This window comes from Odontesthes bonariensis, chromosome 10 (genome assembly GCF_027942865.1).
Source record: "Odontesthes bonariensis isolate fOdoBon6 chromosome 10, fOdoBon6.hap1, whole genome shotgun sequence".
Lineage (NCBI taxonomy): Eukaryota > Metazoa > Chordata > Actinopteri > Atheriniformes > Atherinopsidae > Odontesthes > Odontesthes bonariensis.
Genome location: NC_134515.1, coordinates 35,152,197 through 35,172,102, shown reverse-complemented (window position 1 = coordinate 35,172,102; position 19,906 = coordinate 35,152,197). Strand labels below are relative to the sequence as shown.

General features: G+C 39.0%; 1 long non-coding RNA gene across 2 annotated transcripts in view; it reads right to left on the bottom strand.

The window, feature by feature from the left end:
- LOC142390038 (uncharacterized) overlaps positions 1-19,538 on the bottom strand; it is a 42,122-nt gene extending 22,584 nt beyond the window's left edge. For both annotated transcript variants that reach the window (XR_012770426.1, XR_012770427.1), the window contains exons 1-2: positions 19,291-19,538; positions 2,941-3,039 (exon numbers count right to left, since the gene is read on the bottom strand). This is a non-coding gene — a long non-coding RNA (uncharacterized LOC142390038). The remainder of the gene's footprint in view (positions 1-2,940; positions 3,040-19,290) is intronic.
- Between the last annotated feature and the right edge of the window lie 368 nt (positions 19,539-19,906).

The window sequence follows — 19,906 nt, the reverse complement described above, 5'->3', positions numbered from 1 at the left end:
CCTCCAACGGATTATAGAGTAGATTACGATGGTGAGTTTGAATGCTTTTGGAACTCACGTAGGTAATACTACTGTTAAATGAAACCAATATTTATTGGGATTTATTTATTTGGATCAAATTGTGAAAATATAGAAATGATCATTTTAACGCTATATCTTTTTGGGGATCAGACACAGGTGGATAGGTCTTTGGGCACTGGTGAGGAGGAAGACATCAGTTGTGTTAGTGTAGGACAAGGTAAACGGGATGCAAGGTTTGGATGTGGAAAAAGGGAGAGTTAAAAGATCTAGTGATGGCTACATCAGGGATAAGCACGTTTACTTGGATGCAACAGGGGAGCCGAGAGGGATTCCTTTTGAGCTCAAAGCACGCAGTGAGATCGCAGCTGGATTTGAGTCTATTTTGCCGTGGATCATATTTAACAAAATGGTGAGTGGATTAATTACATATAATACAACCAACAGAGAATTCTTAACTACACGAGTGAAGGGTTTGCAGGCTTTGGAGAACAACTACATGAGACGAGTATGATGGCTTGGTAGAACAGACAAGTTTTAGAATGGATATTAGAAGGGAAAATTGGCGTTTGCCAGATGGTTGGGAAAATGGTGTACATTTATACCCGGGAACACTGCAGCTCATGGAACGGTTACAACGGCCGTGAAGAAGATCAGAGAACGGAGAGAGGAGCTGACGTGTGATGCTGGTGGAGGTGAACGGTGGTGGACTGGTCTGTTTGGGATTTTGGGAGAAGGGGGAGCGATGACGGTTAAAGTGGGAATAGCAATATTGTTGATAGTGAGGATGGTTTCCCTATTGGGGTGTTGCATTATACCCATTCTGAGAAGGTGTTTGCTGCAAGTGATGTTCGAACAAACAGTGGAAGGAATCTGGAGACAGATGACCATGCGAGACCAGGTCTGAGGACCAACGCATGGGAGAGCGGGTCAACGAATGAAGGTTATCAACGGACGGTTCACAAGATTCTTTCCTCGAGTGTGGAACCAAGTTTAGTCTGATAGGGAGATGAGATGCTGAAGATCTCTTTGATTGGGAGTGACGTACTGGCGACCTCTCCTCCCAGAGTTAGCTTAGCAGTTCCAGACCCAGCCGGACGACACCAGAGTACAGGAGATGGGACGGGACTGGAAGAGCTGCATTACATTGCATTTTATTACTATTTGTTATGTGATAATCCATAATTTTATGTATTGTACTTGATACAAAACGGTGATTAACTGATTTGATGGTGGTGTATTCAGTCTATGTGTATTATCAATCAGAACTGATCACTAATATGTGCATTGCCAGTTGTGTTAGTCAACTGTTCGGAGTGCGACCTTTGGTAAAGTGGTCGGTCGCCAAGTGGGGTGGGGCCGTAGGTGAGTTTTCCCAAGATAAGAACATGAGTTACGAAAGTAGCAGCCGGTGGGTTTTTCGCACCTATGCACTGCGAACAGTGGACAGGTGTGATGGCAATGTAAGACTTGTAGTGTTGTTGAATTCAATATCGTTTAATTTAATTTAATCATTTAATGTGATTCGAGTACACATATATATATTCCTTTTCATTTATTCAAAATGGTCCCGTTGATTGATATTGTAGAATTATTAGGATGATTTAGTGTTGATTATGTTAATTAATTCTTAATTAACTATATGGGATGATTTTCTTTCATTTTAGATTATTTCTTTATTAAATCACTGATAAGTGATTTCAGGGGGGACTATGTGGGAGAAGGATGTCATGACATTCTCATGACTTCTGGCCTAGTTACATCCTGTGCCTGTTGACTGGTTCATATGAATATTGTTGATAGTTAGAATGAGCGTGTTTATGATAAACTGCGAAAGCTAGGCGCCTCTAGAGAGGGCCACGTACACTTGTTATGATAAAACGGTATAAAAGGGTGTCACAAGATGAGCTCGTCGGACATTTTGTACATTCTGTATGCATATTTGCTGTGACAGTTTGTTCAATAAACTCCCCAATGGACGGCTGACCAACGCGGGATTCGACTCATTTTCTCCACAACACTGGCTGGTTAATACATCAATCAAAGTTGCACAATTCTTTGTATAAACACTGGGCTTCTCTGCTGTCCGATTCCTCTGTGTTTTGCCTTCACGTTTCAGAGGGTAAAATAAATAAATGGTACTTTAATCTACAAAGTTTTACAATGCTACATTTCTATTTTTTTAATACAGATTACTCAAACAAAGTTGCCAGTGCTTCTCTCGGGAAGCACTTCTCTCACCATCCAAAAACATGCATGTTAGGTTAATTGGTGTCTCTAAAAAATTGTCCCTAGGAGTGAGTGTGAGCGTGTGTGTGGTTGTTTGTCATGTTTGGCCCTGTGATGGACTGGCGGCCTGTCCAGGGTGTACCCCGCCTCTCGCCCGATGATCGCTGGGATAGGCTCCAGCCCCCCCGCGGCCAGACCGACAGATGAAGCGGGTATAGAAAATGGATGGATGGATGGATGGAAGTTGCCAGTGCTTTTTCTAGGTTCATGAGTAGGTAATGACTTTGGATCCTAAGATAAAAGTTCTCAAGCACAGACAAAGTAATTTTTTTCTCATAAAATGTCACCTTAAATTTGTAGTTTTTGTACAGATGAAACGCATTGGTCGTGTAATGGAGGCAGAATATAAAATAATCTGTCTGACATACCAGTGTTAGACTATGTGAAGACAAAATGGTTGCTGTTCTTCTGGCAGTTTATCCAGCAGGGTCAGAATAAAGTGGCGATTTTATACAAGGAAAATCACTTCTTACCACAATTAGTTATTTATAGCCAACATGAAGGGAACACATACATTAAAAACACTAAACTACTTCTTTTCCAATCTTCCTATCTCTTCTGGTAGACTTAGAACTAGAACTGAGACTTTAAAATATTGAGATTTTAACATGTTTGTGGTTTGTGTGGACATACTTCTGTAGAAGTGGTTTCGAGCTAGCAGGCTAGCAGGGGAGTTGACGCTGGCCATGGTATTTCAGATACTTGGGGTAGCTGACTTACAGAACCAGCATCCTGGAGAGATGAGGAAGTACAGAGATCATGTCAGAGGTTATAGATGTTTTGATGCTGTCATTCTGACTGAGACCTGAAAATTATCAAGTAATGTTATTGTTTAGTTCATCTCTTATTGTGATGGACTTCTGAGGCTGAGAGAACAAATATCACAGCTACAAATCAAAGACACAGAAAATCTCACCGGTACAATCACTGCTGAGCTTAGCTCAATTTTAATCAGGCTTGCCTTCAAAATGCTGACATGCACACATTTGTTGCTACCCTTTAAAATTCACAATCGTCACAAGTAACATTTATTTAACATCTTAGCTACAGCTGTCCTTGAGTCTGAATTTTCAGTCTGTTTTAAACATAGGTGAGGATCAATCTGTTGCCCTCTGGAAAATACTTTTTTCCGTATACTGTTAGATAATGTGTTAGTTTGAAAAGTATTGAATGTCGTTAATCTGTCTCAATTTTTACATTGTTTTATGTCGATATTATCATTCCCTTGCAGCTCTTCCACAGAAACAGAAGAGTTCACAAAACTTAGCAAAGATTAGCGCTCTACAATAAATGCAGCTGATCTGCATGTTATGGTCAAATTAATTGTCCAAATTTAAAGATTCTGTTTTTGACAGTAACAAAGATCTATGAGGGAAACAAAAACAGTGAAATGACACAGTTTTACTGAACATAGGTGCGGTTAATGTGGCAGTTTGACATTCAGCATTTCCACCAGTTTTGCAGCATTAAGTCAATACTTGGAAGTATCAAACAGGATTGCACAGCAGCAACAGAACTAACAGCCTATGCACTGTAAACCGGAACGTCTTTCTTACCAAAATAACCCAGTAGCTACTTACATCTGTTACTTTCTGTAACAAAGCATTTTCACAAGGTAATGAATACAGAACAAGGTATGAGACTTTTACAAAAGGAGAAGAGCCATGATTACCTCCATCAAAGGCACATAGAAGATGATCAGAGGGCAAGAAAGAAAGATAGTGGAGGGATGGCACTTGTTATCTCAAACTTTTTAATATCGTATAATGTTGAAAAAAGCCTTCTCATAACCTGAGGGTTTACTGGAAAACTTAAAGTTATCCACCAAATCCTTTTATTTTTTAGACCTTGAAGAACCGAGAAACATGAAATTAAACCATTTGAGAGTTTAAACTCTCAGCTTTCATTGTAAATAAATGGCTGACTTTGCCCTCTTGATTATTAGTATTTTTCTCAATTATTACAGTTCCTCTGTCTCTACATTTATGCTGCAAAATATATGTGTTGCTCTACACTTGAAAGGTAAGCGCACACATGTTGCATCAGATCATAATGGGTTCATTTAAGACACATTATTGTGACCTTGTTACTGATTTATTTATTGCTGACTAATTTAGATTTAGTTCCATTGTCTGATTTTGAACTGTAACTAAACAATTAAAGTTGCCCAATCACAAGTTTTATCTCATCTCATATTGTCTTGAAAATAAGAATGGCATCCCAGTTTTTGGGATTAAGGAGGACCAGAATTAAACCAAACATATTTTCCATTTTGGGTGGTGGACCACAGATACAGATGTTCACCTGGGCAACAAACTGGACCACAAATGCAACACTGAGGCTGTTTGCAATAGAGGGACAGAGCAGACTCAAGCTCTTGAGGAAACAAGTCACCCAACATTTGCAGTAAGCGTATCTCCATTCTGCTTTGCAAACCCTGCCAAGATTTAAACCAGGAATCATCTTGCTGTGAGGCAAGTGAAATTTAAATGGTAAATGGACTGTACTGTATAGAACTTTTCTAGCCACTCAGAGCACTTTCACACTACATATCACATTCACTCATAACAATTTTTGTTCTTATCAGTTGCACATGATATGACATGACATTGGTAGTGGTCTCGCCCAAGGACACTTCAACATGTGGCTCAGAGAAGCCTGGAGTTGAACCACCAACCTGTTGCTTGGCAAGCATCTGCTCTACCTCAGGAGCTACATATCAATTTTCAAATTTAAACTGATATGATGGAAACATGAATTTCAAACCTAGAAATAAACAGCATTTTTAATTTGATAAAGAAAAAAAAACTAGAAATATTGTTTGAGAGTTGAACAGTGCTGGTGATTGGACAGCCTTTAAAGGGACACTGTGTAATATATTAAGTCATTTATTAGCTCAAATCAACATATTCATTCATAAATTAGTCCTCATTGGTGTAAAATTATCTCTGTCAAAAATCTCATTTATCCTCCTGAGCGAAGAATAACTTGTCTGTATCTACATAGAGCGGGCAAGCTCTATGGAGGCTGCCATGTCCTTCCGTTCTATGAAAAACGACGAAGTGCCGAGAGGGACATAAAGCACTTCGAATCGCGTTTTCCCCAACGCCAGGCCTGCAAGCGGAAATTACGTCATTTTGACGTCACGTTTGCACGCAGGTATAAACAGAGCCAGTTAGACATTCTCTGGTATAAACCAGCCTGAACGGCCTGCACTTTTGTTCGCAATGGAAGACCATAGTTATGCCACGCCACAGGACAAGGGATCCTCGTCGCCAAAAAAGCGAAAAAGAGAATCTTGACACATACCGCCTGCCATAGTTCAACAAGTTGCAACGCACATTTGAAAATGCGAGGCGCTAGAGAGCAAATTCATTCGACTTTGCAAAATAAAATTGCACCACTAGATGGGGGAAGACATTACAAAGTGTCCCTTTAATGTTTTTAGAAAAATATAATGGATTCTTCAATTGGTTCAGGCAAGTAGTGTGTCATTTGTTTTTTTTGCACAAAATGGCAAATATTTATCCATTTCTGGCTTACTGATCAGCAGTTAAGTTCATTTTAGCACACACAACCTGGACACCATTAGCATGGAATAAGGCACAATATAGTTTTTAGTTTTTGTCACAGGAGGCCCCTTCTAGGTAAGGTCTACCATGCAAAAAAAAAACACATGGTTCAAGAGATTAATGTCTGAAATTTCAAATAATGTCATAGTGAATATACTCTGATGGAAAGAAAAACTTAGCCTGACTACGTCATACTCACGATTCTAGTCAGAATGTGAGTCTGATACCGCTCAATAGAGTTTTGAGTATGTGGCGTGTTTCAACCGAACCAGGAGAAAAAAATGCCTCTTCGCTCAATTGGATAGACCTACAACCAATCAGAGCAACGTAGTATGTGACGTAGATTAAGCAACACACACTTGTTGTAGGAAGGACGGCAAAAACATCTTTTCTATCGATAAAAGCCTTTATCGCATTCCTCTGTTTGTCTTTCAAAATGAATGCAATGTGGAGATCCTGTAGAACAGACTCGATGGCAGAGTCTACACACCCTAGCTCTCCAGCGGCAGCCATGTTTGTTTCAAACGAAGTCAAACCAAGTGACGTAGTCGATAATGTCCCTGTTGATAATCTGTCCATCATCGTATAAAGCTCGCCCTGGCAATCTGATTGGGTCGACCGATTCTTGGTCGGGCATAATGATTTCCCAATTGAGCAGAGCCAGACCGAACTTCCCGACCAAAACTTTTATGGGCGGGGCTAAGTTCGGCTGGCACCCAGGCTAAGAAAAACTAGCGGGAAATGAAAATAACAAAGTCAGTTCAATGTCCAAACTAGAGAAAAGCAAACAAAGATAACGATTTGTTTCAGCAAATGCACGAGAGTTTGCTCACCTTGTCACCTAGGACACTCATGCTGCTATTATTAGATTTTGTGTGTGTCACCATTACTTTCCTTTTTTGATGCGGATCTTTTTCCATTTCTGATGCCCTTTGCAAAGTAAGGGATAGAGTTTATTAGACTTGAGCTGAAAAGACACAATTTAGGGCTTCCTTAATAATTCAGTAAAAAATTCATTCTGATAATGGTAATGTTTATCAACATAAAAAATCTGGCTCTGCATTTGTTGGGAGACTTACATTGTTGAAAGAATTACATGAGACACAAATTAAATCATGAGACAAAAAAGTTTTTTGGCTGAAAACCTATAGACTACTAAAACCGAAGTTGTTGGATCTTCATTTATCCAACCAGATTAATTTCCTTTGATAGATATTCTAGGCTGTTTATTTGTGGTTATGGTAATCACATTAAATGTGCTGGTCAAACAAAGAGGTCATTTTATAGTGGACATTTGTGTATAATGCAATAATTTGGCCTCTACGTTACGAACTAAAGATAGGTTTAAAGTGATACATCCAGAGGTCGAAGTCAACAGTCTCAGGGCTGTATGTTTGTTAAGCCTTGTCTGTCCTTGTCCAGTCTGTATATTTGATGTGCAATCAGATGTCCATCAGAGCAGAGTTGTTAGCTTCAAATCAATTAGTTTTTCTGGTAACATGAACCAAAAACATTTGTTTTTGTGTCTGGTGAGATGTTGTGAAAGACCTGCTACTACAGTTTGAGTTGGTGCTACTCATCTGCTGCCTGTCTTGACAAAGGTATTCTTTTAGATTATTTTATATTTTCTCTTTTCCTGATTTAAAAAAGTTTGGTTTGAAACTGAAATGTTATGCCCCTCCTTTGTGCCTGAGTGGGTTTTCCTCAGGAAGTCTCACACAGTACAAAGGAATACATGTTAGGCTGATAGGTCTGGTTATTCTTTATGGACTCTAAAAACAAGAGCCAACGTGCATGGTTGCCTGTGTTTGTGTTAGCTCTGTGATGGACTGGCAACCTGGCAAAGCTCCCCATGATAAATAATGAGCATTTGATTTGAGTTTGTTAGTTTTTTTTAATGTAATTCTGAATGTGAAGATTATGGTGATCATGTAACTTTAAAATAAAACGTGTTTCATTTTTGGTGGTTAAAATATGCGCCACATCCCCCGCTGGCAAATATCTGGATGGATTTGCTGCAGTTGGATACTTTAAGTTCGGCTTTTTATTTCATAAATACGAGGAGGACTCAAATAAACATTGAGTATCTTATTTGAAAGCAACCTTCAACCCAGCTTTCAAAATGTTTGTGGGGCAAGCAAAACTAAAATGTTGTTTTCTCTATAGCAGTACATTGATTTCACAAATGGAACACACAACAGTTTTTTTTTTCAACTTCATAGCATAAAGGTAAAAAACGATATATGCAGTGTTTTCTTCATTTTTGATGTCAAAAGGGTTTTGTGGCTCCCGTTTTTTTCTTTTCTGTGGGAAACGGCTCTTGAGTGTTGAGGTACCCGAACCCTGCTTTAGATGGAAACCATGGAATCGATTGCAATAGTCAGTTATTAACTTGCATCATTGACTTATGTCCATAAATCTGCGTATCTTACAATACTATATTGTGATTTTGTGTGTGTTAACATTTGAATGTCACCAGTATTTTGGCCAACATGATGCCATAATGAACAGCAGTATTTGAGCACAGAACTTTATTTTTTTTACACTACTTAAAGTAAATGGTCAGATAAAAATATGACTGAATTACATTTTCATTTCAGGCATTGCTGGATCCGTCCTCTTTTCAATTCAATTCAATACAGTTTTATTTATATAGCGCCAAATACAACAAATGTCATCTCAAGGCACTTAAATAGTACAGTCCAATTCAAGCCAATTGGAATTCAATTCATTGTAATACAATTATTTTTTTCTGCTTTTTGTGTATGAGCCTCATCGAGGAAAGAGCTTAGGCAGCTCTGCCACACATACAAGCGCACACAAACATATAGAAACCTTTGCTCATTGGATGGCCATGGCTCATGCACAAGAATGGTCATACATTCATACATCAGTTGGAAAAACAGCATATTGATACCCAGGGGGCTGAGTGTTATGCAGAGCAAGACATTGAACCCCCCACTGCAATGAAAGATGAAATTAAAAGCACAGGGAAAGAAAAATGACGACAAAATATCAAATGGACATCCAAGGATGCAAGGGAAGAATTGCAGAAACATGTAAAGTAAGGAAGAAAGAATGGATCGAAGGAAAGTAAAAGAAGGGAAAATTGAATGGAATAAGGAAATACACAATGCTACAAAGAAAGACGATGAAAGTGTAGATGGGAAAGAAAGGAAGAAGGAAATGTACAAGGAAATGAGGAAAGTAGAGTAGTGGGAAAATAAGAAAAATAAAAGAATGAAAGAAAGATATTGGTTTCCAGTTCAGGCGGTTTAGTAGCCTGGGAATTCCCATGCTGCTTTGCGCACGATTTCATTCACACTGCAAAAGCAGCCTGGAAACCACCACCCTCATTTTTGCCTGAGTTAGGGAACCAATCACAGAACGGGGGGGCAGCAAGATGATGACGATGTGTATGCGCGACACCGAAGCTTGTAGAGTGTTAATCCAACATGGCAGCGGACACAACGTTACCGTTCGATGTAGCCTTAGAAAGTGTTTTAAGTAGCTTAGAACGCAAGTTTACTTTTAAAAAAGAGCAACGTCTTCTCATACACAGTAAAGCGTCTTCTTCCTCGTCAAATTTCTGTCGCTACATACGTCATCTGGTATAAGTGATACAATTGGCTATGAATCGCGCGCAAAGCAGCATGGGAAGAACCAGACGCCATTTGATAGACGTTAGTAGCGCCCAATAAACGGCTCTAGGCATTCGTTAACCACGCCTCAAATACGAGAAAATGCACACCTAGTTCCCAGACCACCATCTTATCGAGATGTGGACGCGTCAGCCAGGTTAGCGGTTTAGGACAATATCTTTGCTTTTTGCAAATGATAACTTTTACTATTGGCCCGATCAAGCAGAGATCTCCAGTACACATTGAGGAAATTTGCAGCTGAGTATGAAGCAGCCACAATATGAATTAGCAGCTGCATGTCTGAGGCCAGTTCTGAGTAGGAAAAGTGTGGATTGCCCACTGTGGGCTGAGAGTGAGTCCTCAAGTGGAGGAATTTAAGTATCTCTTTTTGTTTTGTTTTGTTCTGGGCGTTGAATGGAGCAGGAGATTGACAGGTGGACAGGGGCAGCGTCTGGTATGATGAAAGTGAATCTGTCTAACCTTTAACTATGGTCACAACCTGTGGGTACTGTCTGAAAGAAAGAGATTTTTAGTACAAACAGTGAAAATTAGATTCCTGGGTTGGCTTGGGAACATTGGAAGAACTGATTGTTTGAGATAACTACAGTCTTTTATCTTAAATTATTTTATCCATCCGTCCATCCATTTTCATCCGCTTATCCTCCGAGGTCGGGTCGCAGAGGCAACAGAGAGAAACCCAGACATCTCTCTCCACAGCAACACTCTCGGGGGTCCCCAAGGCGCTCCCAGGCCAGATGGGACATATAATCCCTCCAACGAGTCCTGGGTCTGCCTCCTCCCGGTAGGATGTGCCCGGAAAACCTCTAAAGGGCCAGGAGCCATCCTAACCAGATGCCCAAACCACCTCAGCTGACTCTTTTCGATGCGGAGGAGCAGCGGCTCTACTCCGAGCTCCCTCCGAATGGCCGAGCTCTTCACCCTATTTCTAAGGCTGAGCCCAGCCATGCTCTGAGGGAAACCCATTTCAGACGGTTCTATCCGCAATCTCGTTCTTTCGGTTATCATCCAGATATCGTGAGGATTGGAACAAAGATGGACCAGTAAATCAAGAGATACATTTTTCCAGTTCATCCAAATTTTTTGGGATTTCTCTCTTTAGACACAAATTTTAGACAAATATTTGAAAATTAACCCAATTATCCTTTGGCAAAGATGCAGGTTTTGGTTTCATCTCCAGGAAACATAAAACTGTTTTATGTTTTTGCCAGCAGGTCAAGTAGCATCCAGATCAAAAGGTCAGAAGAAGTTTTTATTTCACAGACACAGTCTGGCTCCTTTTTTTAGAACTGGTGAGACCCACATTAGAGGTGAATTTAGATCAGAGGTCACTGTGATAAAAATGGAATGCATCTTTTATTGGGATGACTGTGCAGTAAACAGACAAGCACTTAATGTGAGTTGGCAGCTGTCACTGTCCCAGTTCTGTCATTCACTTTGGTTTTCCAGCACCACTGCCTCTTATGCCGTCTCTGTGTTACAGGGTGTCTCCAGGTCTTGAAATATCTTTCCATTTATCTGATAAAACTAATATCTTCCCACAAGTTTGGGCAATGTTTTTGCACCCTATTGGACTTTACATGACCATAAAATATAGGTGGGATTCAGTGTTTCTTTTCCACTCTTATTTCTACTCAGTGAGAGATGTTGCACTGTGCTTTGATTTAATTTACAGTCACATACCCCTTACTGCACTGTGTGAGATGAAAGATCCATCTCATGGCAAATTGGAAATAGTCACAAAACAAAAAACTTTGCATTTGTCAGATGCACACAAATTCTGTGTTACGATGCGTGGGTGCGAGGCGTGGAAGAACACGAATGCGGACTTTGGAAAAACAAGACTTGCTTCATTAGTCAAAAACAAGGTTAACACAAAACACGGCTGAGCCGGATAACAAGACTAAACTGTGATAAAACAAAACATGACTATGGAAAAACAAAGACTCGACTCGAATGGTGAAGGTGACTCGCATATAAAACAGGTTTCTAGGACTGCCTTCTTTCATCTTCGTAATATTGTTAAAATCAGGAACATCTTGTCTCAGAGTGATGCAGAAAAACTAATTCATGCATTTGTTACTTCAGGATTGGACTACTGTAATTCTTTATTATTGGGCTGTCCCACATATTCTCTGAAAAGCCTTCAGTTGATCCAAAATGCTGCAGCCAGAGTTCTGATGAGAACTAACAGCAGAGATCATATTTCTCCAGTTTTAGCTTCTCTTCATTGGCTCCCTGTTAAATTCAGAATAGAATTTAAGATTCTTCTCCTTACATTTAAAGCTTTTAATGACCAAGCTCCATCATATCTTAAAGATCTCATTGTAAGATATTTTCCTAACAGAGCGCTTTGTTCCCAAACTGCAGGTTTACTTGAGGTTCCCAGAGTTTCTAAAAGTAGAATGGGAGGCAGAGCCTTCAGTTATCAGGCCCCTCTATTGTGGAATAAGCTGCCAGTACATGTCCGGGAAGCAGACACCCTTTCCACTTTTAAGACCAGGCTTAAAACTTTCCTTTTTGATAAAGCTTATAGTTAGGGATGGCTCAGGTGATCCTGAAACATCCCATAGTTAAGCTGCTATAGGCCTAGACTGCTGGGGGGCTTCATCTGTCACACCTTTCCTCACTTTACTCTCTTTATGTACATGTGACATTATTGTGGTCATTAACTCGTGTTTCCCTGTTCCAACAGATATCCTTTGAATGGTGTTACAGTGCCCCCCCCCACCCCCCCTTTCTGTCTTCTCAAACCCCAGCTGGTCGAGGCGGATGGCCACCCTTCCTCAGTCTGGTTCTGCCAGAGGTTTCTTCCTGTTAAAAGGGAGTCGTTTCTCTGCACAGTCGCCTCAGGCACGCTCAGGCCGGGAGATTGGACCGAAAACAAAGTTTCAGTGCAAACTGCTGGTTTCCTTAGCTAGGAATTTGTTTTTGAATTGGCTCTATATGAACGAATTGGATTATTTTATGAATAATTATGATTACAATTAATTGAATTCCAATTGGCTTGAATTGGACTTTATTTTCTAAGTGCCTTGAGATGACATTTGTTGTATTTGGCGCTATATAAATAAAAAAATGAATTGAATTGAGTTAGAATAAATAAACAGACATTTTGCTGTGAGAGTGGATTGTGGATGAAAAGTAGCACAGAACATGAGAGACAGGTAAAGTGAAGATAATGCCACTGGAGTTGATGACATGGCAGGATCCTCTTTGTTAGTCTAACTGTGCATTCAGAGCAAACACAAAACAAATATTCACTTGGCTTTAAGCTTGCTGCATTGGCTATTTCACAAATGAACCCTGATGTCACCACAGCGCCATAACCAAGTTGTTCTGGAATAATCAGCCTCTGATGATATCTGATGATATTCATCAAAAATATATGAATTCACTTAAACACCCAGTCACAAAAGCTGATCTTTTTTTAGTAATAGTGTTGAGTTTAGCGCTGTGTTTCAACCAAAGCCTGTCAGAGAGTTATGCAAGCACTAAGAACTGGAGATAACATCGGGACGTGTAACTATTATCTATTTTGAGTTATTGAGGCTTCGTATCAAGGTCAGATCTCTCTCTCTCTCACACTCACACTCTCTCACACACACACACACACACACACACGAGTAATTAAATCAAAACTAACTTTTTTTCACCTGACTTTGTCAGCAGTAAAGCAACTTAGTGAGTGGCAAAGATAACTTTAGAGGAGATGACTAGTCCTTGGGTAATCAAAAGTACAATAAACCTTTCCAAATGAGTGTTAGTCTGCTTAAACTAAGCAAGGGGCAGACATGGAGCCTTTATCACTGCAAAACGCTGGTGACTAATAGTTCTTACCAACACTTCAACAAATTTAAACAAATCAAAATGCAACAAAAAGGAAACTTTTATTCCCTTGGCTCCATAACTAGGTATGTTGTTCTCAGTTAGATTTGATTAGATGTGACTTACTTTTAAAAAGTATATATTGAAAGCTCTATGCTGACAAGAACAGGTAAACTCTAGCTTAAAAGTGATGTGATTCACATGTTGCCTGAAAATGAGTCAGCTGATTTCAAAACGTGATTGGAAATAGTTCATTAGTAAATAATGTTAGATTATAAACCAAAGGCTTCAAATATACCAAAAGTTTTAAATGGCTTTTCAATCAGAATAAAGATATTAGGTCTTCTTGAAAATTTGACGTTTTCGGAGCAGTGACGCCCCACCAGAAGGGGGCAGTGTTGCCAGGTATGAAGGTGACCAAGTTTCTGCACTGATTTATCACTGAGAACAGAGAATGGTGACTCGTTTTTAAATTTTCTACTAGTTGTAATTTGTTTGTGGTAATTTCTGTTGGTAACAAAATGTATCTAGAGGCAAATTGTAAATATGTTTATATATATACAGTATTTACATGTGTTTGCGGGACATGTAAAATACTTAAAAAAAAGAAAGAAAGAAAGAGGAATAAAATGTTAAAAGCTTTCTTTAGTAAGCAGACATACAGACCAGAAATACTGCAGTTTTCACATTTGTGTATGTATATGTATATATATATATATATATATATATATATATATATATATACATACATACATACATATATATATTCAGAGACTGTGCAAGTAGGTGGAACATAAAGACCCTGTCCAAAACTTGTACTTTGTATTCGCCCTTCCCCAACTCACTTCCACTCGATCTATGCTCAAGGGCTAAGAGGGGAGTGGGTGTATAATAATAAGTGAATTTGGGGAGTGAAACGCATTGCAGATCCGATGACAACATATCTGAGACTGAGATAGAGAGAAATCCTGGACGATTTTGAAATTCCAGCTGGACGATTTTTTAAAAGAGGACTTCTGCTCACCCTAGTTTAGACTTGCAATGACAGATGTTAGAAAAGTTATCATGATGTTCAAAAGTTCCAGAGCTCATTGGAACATGATAAATGTAACACTAAACTCTTTCATCCATCCATTTCTACACCTGCTTGGTCTAACTCCGTGCTCTGTGACAGTCGGCTAACTTCACACAGAGTTTGCTACTGCTAGTTCTGTGCAACTTGGCAGGATATTTATAAGATTTTGACGATGTGGACGACGACTTTGAGTACGATGGACATCCTTACTGGAGTGAATGAGCTGTGCTGCAGCGGCGCGCGTCGATGAAGTCATCCCAGTAGACGCGTGTATAGAAAGCCCCCTATAAGCCCCCCGATAGCCCCGTATTACAACAACACGGCAGCTATGAGCTAACAGTGCAATAGTACGCGTTCAATCATTCATTTGTCTTAAAGTATTGGTGAAATAAAGACAATACAGCCTCTAAATAAGGCATTATCTGTCTCTGCCCTGTTCACTATATACGCGGATCTCGAGTGATCTAAATGTCTTCCGAGGGACGCCGACTGTCATCGGTGAGTAGATGAACATATTTAAGAAACAAGGACCAGGTTTAAAAAAAACTAACTTCCCCTTTAAGCCTCTCCTATTTAACATTAGACGCATTAAACTCATTCTAAACCTTATTGAAAAGAAATTAGAAATAAGTGCAGTTAAAGTCAGTGTCTCAGATTTTTACAACACTAAATAGCCTATCGGTGATAAAACTGTTTGTATAAAGCAACTATGTCCAGCCAGCCATAGGCAAGCTGATAAGTAAGTTAACTAGAGCAGCTAATGCGAGTGTTAAATTGGTCCATGGTAAGAACAAATCACGGTAACAGATACAGTTTCATAGATTACCTGGTAGTCCTACAGCTTTACTTAGTTTTCTCCATGTTGCTCTTTTTCAGCTCTGTTCTGGTAGATGAAGGCTACACAATATTTGTCTTCTATTATTTATCAGATTGCTCTCATTCATTCTAAAATAAATGTCTGATTTGCTCATATGGATGTTGGAAGAATGTCAATGTGTTGAGTTAAAATTGAACATGCCTGTTCACATCTTACCATTGGCCCAATGTATATAACTGAACTGCTCGTGCAGTTCATTTCAAATTTGGTCTGAACAAACAACAAGAATAGAAGTCTTTTTGCCAAATTTTCTGCTAATTTAAATGCCTTAAAGCCATAATGTGTAATATTTCACGTTGTCTATTAACAAATTTGAGTCTTATCATTCACAAGTATTACCTCAATCGTTATTAATTACCTCCATCACAAAAGTGCAGTGTTCTTATATTCTTTATATTCAGCATGCGAATGTACATAAGAGTGTTACACCCCAATGGATGTCGCCATGTTTCTCCGCCATTTTTAAACTACGGGATTTGTAGAAGGACATGTCATCAGCTTCGCATTTTCCGTTTACACATTGGAAACGGAAAATGCGAAGCTGATGACATGTCCTTCTACAAATCCCGTAGTTTTAAAATGGCGGAGCGACATGGAGACATTCATTGTCCGTGAAATATTACACATTATAGCTTTAACACTTTCTATATTCATGGGTTTTCAACAATACATTTATTTTCATAATCACAAAATGTGTCACATTTTTAAATTGAATCTTCATTTCTCATTAATTCATAATTGCTTTGGTTCTTTTGCTGAACAAAAAGCTTTTGCCCACCAGTCCTCCTTAGTCTCAGGATGCAATATTCTTTCCAGTTTTAAGTCTGATTAAAAAGAAAGTTGCACAAACAGCGGCTGTAGTTTTCCGCCAGATTATATTTTAAGACAGAACATGTCACAAAGACCATTTGGTGGAAGCTGTTTGCATTTGTTGCCTATACCATCTCAAACAATGTTGAATAAGAACATGATTATCCGCAAAAGACACAGTCGCTGACTTCAGAATATATGAGTACATAGACCATGATGGAATGGGTGAGACACTTCTGTTATTGTCAGATAAAATCTCACCTCCTGCTGTTATATAAGAGAAGACTTTACCCTGCAGCCTGAGGAACAACACCGCTCTACTAATCCTGATGAATGATAAAAAATGTTTCTCACTCTCACCCTACAGTCTTTGATCTGCAAAATCAGTCTTAGAATACATTTTTACCATCAAAGTTGCTTTAGAAAAAAAAGTAATTGAAATATTGTTTTCTATGCATACCCCATGTACAGTTATTTGACGAGTTGTATTTTTGACGATTCATTTTATTATTGAACAACTACAGCGCTTTCGGTGATAACTCTCAAACCTGAATATTGAAGAAAAGTAAAAGTGAGTTTTTGTCCTTAGGAGAATATCTATGTGTGCGCAGTTAGTGTACTGTTAATGTGCAGAATTATTACGCAACTAAAGGAAAAATTTCAAATGTCACTTGTTTATTTTTCTCTGTTATAGTGGGAATAAACAACTCAAAATGTACAAATAAACTTTTTTGACATTTAAAAAGAAAAAAAAAAAAAAAAAAAAGAAATCAGTGACAGTGAAGTGACGTGTTTCTTAATAATGGTCGGAAGCCCTCCATTCATGGGGTCTGTCCGATTCTTGATCTTTTTGTACAGCAGCAACTACAGCCTCCCTGTTAACTCAACAGGGTTTAGGTCAGGTGAGGAAGGGGGCCATGTCATTATTCTTTCATCTTTAAAGCCTTCACTGGCCATTCGTGTGATGGAGCATTGTCCTGCATGCATAAAAATCATGGTCTTCTTGAAAGAAGAAACTTTTTCCTGTGTCACTGCTTAAAGAAAGTAGGTTTCAGGAGTTGATTTTTAAGTACATCTTGGACCTAAAAAGGTCCAACTCACTCATCTTTAATAATACCAGCACATACCAGTACCCCACCTCCACCTTGCTGGTGTCTGATTTCAGGTGGAGCTCTGTGCCCGTTACTGATCCAGCCACGGGCCCATCCATCTGGGCAAGAGTCACTCTCATTTCATTAGTCCATAAAACCTTTGAAAAATCTGTCTTCGGGTATTTCTTGGCCCAGTCTTGACGTTTCAGCTTATGCGTCTTCAGTGGTGGTCGGGTTTCAGCCTTCCTTACCTCGGCCACATCTCTGAGCACTGAACATCTTGTACTTCTGGGCACTTCAGGTAGGTTGGGAATTTGACAGAATTGGAGAATAACAGGTCTCTGGTAGCTTGATGTTTGATTCCTCTGACAACTTTGGCTGTTAATTTGCGTCTTTCTTTCTTAACACCTTTCTTGCGACCATGTTGACTATTTGCAGCAAAATGTTTGATGGTTCTGTGATTACGCCTCAAAATCTTAGCAATTTCAAGAGTGCTGCATCCCTCTGAAAGACAGTTTACAACTTTTCTGAGGAAAAGAAGCTATGTAATAATTATCCACACCTAGATATAGGGTGTTGATCTCCTTAGGCCACACCCTCACTCATTACACAAATAACCATCACCTGATGTGCTTAAATCCAATCAGCATTAAAGTTTGTACAGCTTGGAGTTGGAAAACACGCATAAAAAGATGATATGGTCAAAATACTCACTCACTGGTTATACTTTTTTTTGTTAGTGTCATTAATAAATAAAATTAGGTGTGTGCACATCAACTTTTAAACCACTTCTGCAATGAAATTGCATTTCTCTGTCCATTCTCATGTTTAGTACGTTTCATGTCACCCAAGCATTACCATACGTAAAGCTTGTCATTATCACTTGTGTTCATTCTAAACTATTTAAGTTTGTCACTTCCTACCAGTGAAAGCACTTTTACTTTGGTCACAAGCTCGATAACTTGTACAGCAACTCTACAGAAAACTGCACAATAAGGATGCTTAATAATATAAAGCATGACTTGTAGCTTTCTAATCAGTAGAGCAATTATACTTAAATGAACCATAACAATTATAACACTTCAGGGAAAAGAAACTTCAGAATAATAGTAAACAATGTGGTTTTATTTATGTTAATGACGAAGCCTATTTATTATCAATTAATCTATAAATAACTGTCCATGTCCAGATCATTTCTGTCTGTCTGTGACACAGTATATTCAAATAAGCGGGTAACAAATGTATAGCTTAATGTCCTGGGAAAATACTTTTAGACAGACACAATCTAGTGAGGAGTATAGCTTTCTATTTTAATACTATGACCAACACCGAATGCTGGGGTTGTAGTGCCAAGTGCAACAGGAGCTTCCTGCACAAGTCAAAAAGCCAAAGGGCAACTCAACTGCATTTGTAAGGAGCTGCCCTTGTCTTGCTGACCACTTGAAGCACTTTATACTGCAAGCCACATTCAGACACACAGGCTTTGCCTATGTAGGGCTTTTCTGCATCAAACACACACTCTTACATCAAGTAATGTTTCAGAAGCTGTTAGAGTTTCAGGACACTTCAACTTGTAGACTTGGGAAGCCAGGGATCAAATCACCAACAGGTAGACCGCCAGTCTATCTCTGGGGCAACAGTTGTCTCAAAAGAAAATTGCTTTGATGGCATTCATTGCATTCAATCTGGGGAACTCTGTCAGAGTACGTTTTTAAATCTTCACAGTGTTGTGCAAGCAAGTGACTTAGACTGAAAAATATTGTTTGCCAAGGGAAGTTTCCAAGATAGGAAAGAAAAGAAAAAAATGTCACTTTCTTTCATCTAACTACAGCAACACATAAATAATATTATTTGCATTATAATTCTGTCCTTTGCAGTTTGCACTTTATCAGACTGCCAATAGGAAGGATTGGAACATTGGGCTCAAGCAACACAATTCCTGTTCAGGTGATTACTGCAAGCGAAATGTTTGTACGGGACTAAAATAACAAGCGGTATGCATATAAAACAATTACATATTCATGCCTACAGTGTTAAAACTGTACAAGTAAACATGCTATAAAAGTCTTACCTTTGCTTAGTGTTAATCTGCAGCCAAGTTCTTCAGATTCAACAGGACAAGATCAGATAAGTATAGAGTAATCTTGTGTATAAATCTGGAATAAGCAACAAAGTGAGAAATGCAGAGGATGGATTGATAGATGATTGGGCTGCTGTCAGAGCGACAACGCAGTCTCTAAATGCCAGGACAATACTGGTTGTTTGTTGTCATGAGTTTTTCTCTGAGCAGAGATCTGTTCATCCTCCCCTCCACACAGCCCAGACACACTACACAGACTCAAAAAAGCTCCCACACTTTATTAGCTGAGGAGGCAGGTCTATCTTCTCTCTCTTCCTCCTCTCCTTTATTCATTAGGTTACTCCCATGACTTCAATGTTGACGAAGAGCAAAGATGCAGCTGCAAAATTAAATAAAGGCATCAGATATTAAGATTTGGGTTCAGTCCTTACCTCGTATTTCAAGTTATGATAAAGTCAAGTCTAAATAAAATGCAAGATAAAATTACAAAAAAGAAATCTGTGACATAATTCAAGATAAATTCAAGACAAATTGAAAATGAATTCTTAACGTATCAGCTAAGATATAGAAATTATTTTACCATGTTATCTGGCCACATCCGAGGCAA